Genomic DNA, 7,069 nt, shown 5'->3' on the forward strand with positions numbered 1-7,069 from the left:
GGCTGAATCAAGACCCTTGGCGAGGGTAGACCAATTTCGACCGGGACCATGGCTTCAGTGCCATAAGTGAGGCTGAATGGGGTTTCTCCCGTACTGGCATTCTTCAGCGTTCTGTTTGCCCAAAGGACGTGCGGAAGCTCGTCCAGCCAGCCGGATCTGTGTTCCAAGAGTCTTTTCTTTATGCCATCGACGATGCTCTTGTTTGCTCTTTCCACCTCACCATTACCTTGCGGGTGTGCCACTAAGGTAAAGGTGTGGGTGATTTGAAGTTCTTTTAGCCACTGTTGTAGCTTCTTGTCAGCAAAGTTGGTGCCGTTATCGCTCACCAAATTCTGTGGAAGTCCAAAACGACAAATAATAAATTCTCAAATAAATTTTTTGATATGCTTCGCGGTTGTTTGGGCTAAAGGTTTTGCTTCTATCCACTTGGTGAAGTAGTCGATGGCTACCACTAGGAACTGAACATTTCCTGCTGCTGTAGGAAATGGGCCTGTCACATCGATGGCCCATTTCTGAAATGGCCATGAAGAAGTGACTGGAACAAGTTCATTCTTCGGGCGGTGCGTGTTGGGTGCGTAAAGCTGGCAAGACCTGCATTTTCTGATGTATGCCAGTGCATCCGTATGCATCCCCGGCCAAAAGTATCCCGCGTTGTTTAGCTTGGCTACAACAGCGCGGGGACCTGCGTGTACCCCACAGATGCCTTCGTGTACTTCCCTTAGGAGGTAGTCAGCATCTTGGTTGTCCACGCATCTTAAGAGTGGGCCAAGAAAGTTACGTCTGTAAAGGATGTCATTGACGAGTTGATAATTCAGTGATTTACAGCGTAGTTTTCTTGCCTGTGTTTTTGACTCTGGTAGTGTTCCTGCTGCAAGGTAATTTATTATTGGTGTCATCCACGTTTCTGTACCGGTTTGGATGACACAAATTTCCTTGTGCGGGACTGATGGTGCTTCGAGGAGTTCAATGCGGATGTCCTTTCCCAAGTGGGTGAAGGCTAGTGATGCAAGCTTGCTTAACGCATCCGCAGATTTGTTTTCGCTGCGCTTGACGTGTATGACTTTACAATCACTAAAATCACGCATAAGGGTTTTTGCCTGGGCGAGGTACAGGGCCATTGTGTCGTTCACAGCCGTGTACGTCCCATTTATTTGGTTGGCCACCAGCATGGAATCCACGTGGGCTTCCAAGTTTTTCACTCCCATCTTACGCGCAATTCTCAAACCGGCCAAGAATGCTTCATATTCGGCTTCGTTATTCGTACTTGGAAAATCCAACCGAATAGCGTAAGTATATTCTTGGCCTGCTGGGTTGGTTAATTTTAACCCTGCGCCTGAACCCTCGTTACTGGCGGCTCCATCAGTGTAGAGTCGCCAGACATCATTGATGTCCTGTGCTGGGGAGGGTTGAGCCTCCTCCTGGCACTCTTTCTCCCGCGAAGCGGGGACTTCTGCAATAAAATCGGCCAGGACCTGGCCTTTTATGGCTGGTCTTGGCTTGTACTTAATTGCATATTCTCCCAATTCAATTGCCCATTTGGCTAGACGTCCCGATAATTCGGGTTTGCCTAGAACGTTTGAGAGTTTGAAGTTGGTGAGAATGGTGATTGGGTGGCCCTGGAAATATCGTCTTAACCTGCGTGAAGCGTGTATAAGTGCTAAGACTAATTTTTCGAGGGTAGAGTATCGGGTTTCTACGTCTGTTAGTACACGGCTAACATAATAGATTGGCATCTGGATGCCTTTTCGTTCTATTAGCAGGACTGCCCCGGTTGCTCTATCTGTTGCGGAAAGGTATAGGATTAACTCCTCTCCCGCTTGTGGTGCTGTAAGTGTTGGGAGTTCGATCAGGCGTGACCGAATCTCCTGAAAAGCTGCTTCCGCTTCTGGTGTCCAGCGGAAGTGAGTTTTCTTTAAGCAGTTTCTCAATGTTGACACGAAAGGAAACGACTTATCCGCATGGTTTGCCAGAAAGCGATTAAGTGCGACTAGTCGTCCATTCAGTGTCTGAGCCTGTTTGATGGTGGTAGGTGATTCCATTTTAACAATGGCTTCGACCTTTTCAGGGTTCGCTCTGAAGCCATCTTTAGTAACAATGACTCCCAAGAACTTCCCTTCTTCCATCCCAAATGAACACTTGCTCGGGTTGAGCTTCATGTTTATCTTTCTGAGCGTGTTGAAAGTTTCTTCAATGTCTTTCAACATCGCTTCTGGCTCAGGGCTTTTGATGACCAAATCATCCATATAGACTTCCAAGTTTCTCCCGATTTGGGCATGAAACTCTTTGTCCATCAGTCGTTGGTACGTGGACCCTGCATTCTTAAGTCCGAATGGCATCATTTTATAACAAAATGTACCATCGGGCGTCCGAAATGCGGTTTTGTCCTGATCATCTACGGCCATGTGGATTTGATGGTACCCCTTATACGCATCCAAGAAGCATTTAAGGCGAAATGGTACCAACGAATCCACCTTAAGATCAATTTCTGGTAACGGATAACAATCTTTGGGGCATGCTTTGTTCAAATCTTTGAAATCTATGCACATGCGCCATTGTTTGTCATTCTTCGGTACCATTACGGGATTTGCAACCCATGTTTGATATCTGCTAACGCGTACGATGCCTGCGTCAAGGAGTTCCTTGACTTGGGTTCTACACGCGTTAGTTTGTTCAGGCCCCATTACTCTGCGCTTTTGTACGACTGGCGTAACAGCCGGATCGCACTTGAGCTTATGCTCCGCCTTACTTCGGGGTACACCAGTCATGTCAGCTGGTGCCCACGCAAAGATGTCAGCGTTTTTCTGCAGTAAGCATTTGAGTAGGGTGCGGGTGGGATCAACGATTGTTGGTCCAATGGTAACGGCCTGGTCGGGGTATTTGCCATTGAAGGCCCATTTTTCCGGTTCAGTGATGGTTGGTTTAGCCTTTTTCGGTTTGGGTTTAGATGAGACAGATGCGATGCATACCTGGGGAATGCCAGAGATCATCGCTACACCCTCAGCTGTTGGCCATCCCATCATGCCGTGGACTGAAGATACCACGGCGTTGAATCTTGCCATCCCGTCTCTTCCGAATAGGATGTCGTACGTGTGGTGTGGCTTTTTCATCACGACAAAATCCACGTCTTCTGTGCGTGAATGATTCCCATCAGTAAGAGTAACGGGGAAAGATAGGATACCCATGGGGGTTTCTGTACTGCCGTCAAACCCTTCCATTGAAGCGTAGACCGTTTCCAAGCGTTCTTTGTCTTCATCATCCAGCTTATCAAAGAACTGCCTGTACATCACTGTCGACGAAGCGCCGTTGTCAGCAAGAGTGCGGGAAGTGATGTAATGCCCCAGCTGGCTTCTGATGACGATGGGGCCTTCTTTGCTGGGGCCTCCTGGCACTCGCGGGAAGCGCACCTCAGCTTCCTTCCACGCGCATGGTTCTGTCACCCGTCTTTTTCTTCCTCTGACCTTGCCATGAACCATGTTGATGCTGATGTCGACGGGCTTTCGTCCGTTACCTCTGTACCGGTTGTCATTCCTTCCTCCCTTCCTGATCGATGCCACGAGATGTGCAAGTCTTCCATCCTTGACAAATGTCTCAATAATATCCTTCAAGGATGTGCACTCTTCAGTACCATGACCCTTTGTCCCGTGGAAATCACAGGATTTGCTTTGATCCGCATTAGGTTTCTGCCGGATCAATGGGGCTTTAGGCCATGGCAATTTTTCCGTGGCAAATATCTCCGTGACGCTCTTCGTGAGTGGCGTCCACCGGTGTTTTCGGCTTGAAGGGTGTGTGTTGTCCCTTCCGCCAACAAGAGGGCGAGAGCTGGATGAGGTGTCAAAGTTTACCCTTGACTGCCAAATACCTAGCCTCCTCTTTTTGTTCTGCCGGGCGATCCGGACATTGTTCTCTCTTGTCCTCTGCGTATAGAGGTGTGTACTCTGGGGAAGATCCCTTCCCAGTTGCTTTTCCGTCTCGGCAAAGCGCTTTGCCGCCGTCATGATGGCATCCCAAGTTGATGGCATGCCATCCTTACCCGTCAATGTGCGGATAAGTTCTGGGTATTCGGCGCCTTGGATGAAGGCGGCGCGAACCAGATCCTCACTTATGTTGCCGAGACTTAGCTTTTTGGAGTTGAAGCGAGTGATGAAGTCTAGTAAAGATTCATCCTCCTCTCTCACGCAGTTGAGGATCGTCCACTGCTCTTCAGTGTACTTCCTCTGTTGGCTGAAGTGCTGGCTGAACTTGTTCTGAAAGTCCGCCCAGTCATATATGTGGTGGATCGGTAAACGATCGAACCATGCCCTGGCCGCTCCGACCAGAGTCATCTGGAACATGTAGCACCACGTGGGTTCCGTCCAGTTGCTGACGGTAGCCCCCGCAATGAACCTGTTCAAATGGTCGTCTGGGTCGGATAGACCATCATAAGTGCCAATGTTGGACATTTGTTTGGCACTTCTCGGGGCGATTGCTTCCGCAATGTCCCTGGCGAATTTTGACTTTCCTGCATTTGTAGCAGTTGGTCTAAAGGTTTTGGAGAAGTCACGCGGGTTTCTCTCCGCGATTGGTTTAAAAGCTTCCCCAAAATTCCTTTTTGGTTGGACGTCCGTTTCCTTACGCTTCCCTTTCGCCTTATGGCGAGGGTTTGCGTCGGTATCGGACTCCAACTCGTCGTCTGAGTACTCGCAGTCACTGCTCATATTGAGGTGTTGGCGAGTACTGGCGAATTCGTCAGCCTGTTGAGCTGAACGCAAGCGTTCATCCAATTCGGCTTGGAATTCTCTTTGCCGTGCTTCGGCCCACGCCTTCACCTGATCTAGTGTTTGGCGAGGGACCCTCGTTCGTTTTTCCAGCTGGGTATCGGTGAACCCCAGTGGAATATTTACTGCACTTGCCCCGGCTTGGGTAGTCGGGGTAGTGTTCGTAAGGATTGTATAACCGCCGGTGTTCCCCCCAGTTGCTGGGGTTGTTACCGGGGTTTCCTGGTCGGTTACTGGCCTTTGGACCGGAGTAACGTTAACCATTTCTTCAGAAATTGTGAAAAAACTAAAATAGTTCTAGCTTTTATGCACGGATGGCGCCAATGAAGAAACACTAAGTGACCCGGAACAGATTATAGATAATCTGGGGGTTAAGTAATGTTTCCCACGAGAATGAGGTCCAACAGAGACAGTTGTTCTTCAGGGGACCTGCAAAACAAACACCGTAAGCTCGTCACTGAGAAGGGGGGGTTCCTCCTTGTGACCACCCTCCGGCGTGAGAATCAGACTAGATTGCTCTGAATATAAGTGTATATTAAGAGATTGCTAGATAACAGGATAGCAGATGATCTTACCATTCCAAGATGTTGGAGTATTTATAGCCGAAGGTAGGTTTCCTAGAAGGTACAGCCAGCTGAATAGTATTCCTGTTCTACCAACAGTGGATTATGCACAAGCCATACTAGTTGGTGGATAGGTTACGGCCAACAGTAACAAAGTCGGCTGCACTATTCCACCAACTGTAGATTATGCACGTCCCACCTACTGTGGATTATACGCAGGCCATGCTGGTTGGTGAGTAGGTTACGGCCAACAGTAACACTATTCTACCAACTGTATGCTACGCACGCCCCTCAGTAAGAGTTGGTGAGTAGGCAGCGGCTAATAGTGACAAACAGTACTAGAGGGTGCTCCTCCTCGTACTGTTGTCGGTGAGCTGTCACCCTGTGATTGGCTCATGGGTTGTTCTGGTCAGATCGTCTGTCCTACCCATACCTTGGTAGGTATAGTACAAAAGATCTTTCAGAATCATACGGACTGGCTCATTTTGGCTCATTCCTTCATGTGACTACTGAAGTAGCTATTGCGTTGTGCGTGTAGCCCTGCTGTCTGCTGGTAGCCTTCCCTGATGGCTTGTATCCGCAACTGCGGGAACAGGCGGGGTACTTCACCATTGGGAGGCTTTCCCTGCGTGTACAGCTTGCGTACTGCGCGTAAGATTCTATGAGCATGGTGGGTCCTGCGGGAGCAGATGGCCTTTGCGCAGACGTCCCTGTTCAAGGTGAGTCTTGCGGGACCAACTGGTCTCTGCTGGGACCTACCTCTTCATAAACCTAAACAAGGTTTATTAACCTACTAATATGAAATAAACCAAATCTCGTTCCTATTTTTCTTTTACTTGTCTCAATTGCCTTGTTTTAAGGGCTAATATCTTACGTATACTTTATTATAATTTTAATACATCTTAACCTTGAGGGTTTTGATAAAAGAAAACTAAGAATCACAAACTATTATATATAAATATAGTCTAGGAATATGCATAGAACCAAAAAATCCAAACCCTAAAAACTGAACTGAAACAAAACCGGGAATTTAAGTTTTTGTTTCGTAAAGGCTGAACTTACAGTTCATTTTTTATTTTGCATATACCGAAAAAAGTAAAACGAACCTATAGATTTTTATATTTTATTTTAAATTTTAAGTAATTTATCTATAATAGTTCAATATATACTTTAGCTCAAATATTATAGTCCAAATGTATACTAATCAATTAATTATTAACAAACAAAAAAAAAAGCCATAATACATCATTTTTAGCCAACTTTTTGTTTTCGACTCAAACTTTTCAAGCCCGCAAACACAGAATCTGAACCTAAACCAATAACCGATAAAAAAGCGAAACTGAACAATTTTAAGCATCTCAAAACTGACATTTCGGTTTTTGATTCGTTCTATCCTTAAATCAAGCTAAACCGACTCACGCACGCCCCTAACGTATACCTAATAATAACAATAATAATAATAATAATAATAATAGTTTTCTCCTATTTGTTTCCAATAATTGTTTCACAAGTACAATGTTGATTGTTGAATACAAAAGTGACATCAAAGTTAGTGAGTTGAGTGGTCTCTCACTTTACACAAAGAAAGAAAGCCCAGTTGAAGCTTTGTCTTTGTCTTTGTCTTCTTCCACCTTTTTATTTTTCTTCATAGCCTCCAATCATTTTTTAATCTTACAGGTTAAGTAACCACAGCTCAATATATTATATATACATACAAACATACACTAATATTCCTTCCTGATTCCCTTCAAC

The sequence above is a fragment of the Bidens hawaiensis genome, unplaced genomic scaffold (genome assembly GCF_021521415.1).
Source record: "Bidens hawaiensis isolate Kalapana, Puna unplaced genomic scaffold, B.hawaiensis_p1.1 tig00007413_1, whole genome shotgun sequence".
NCBI lineage: Eukaryota > Viridiplantae > Streptophyta > Magnoliopsida > Asterales > Asteraceae > Bidens > Bidens hawaiensis.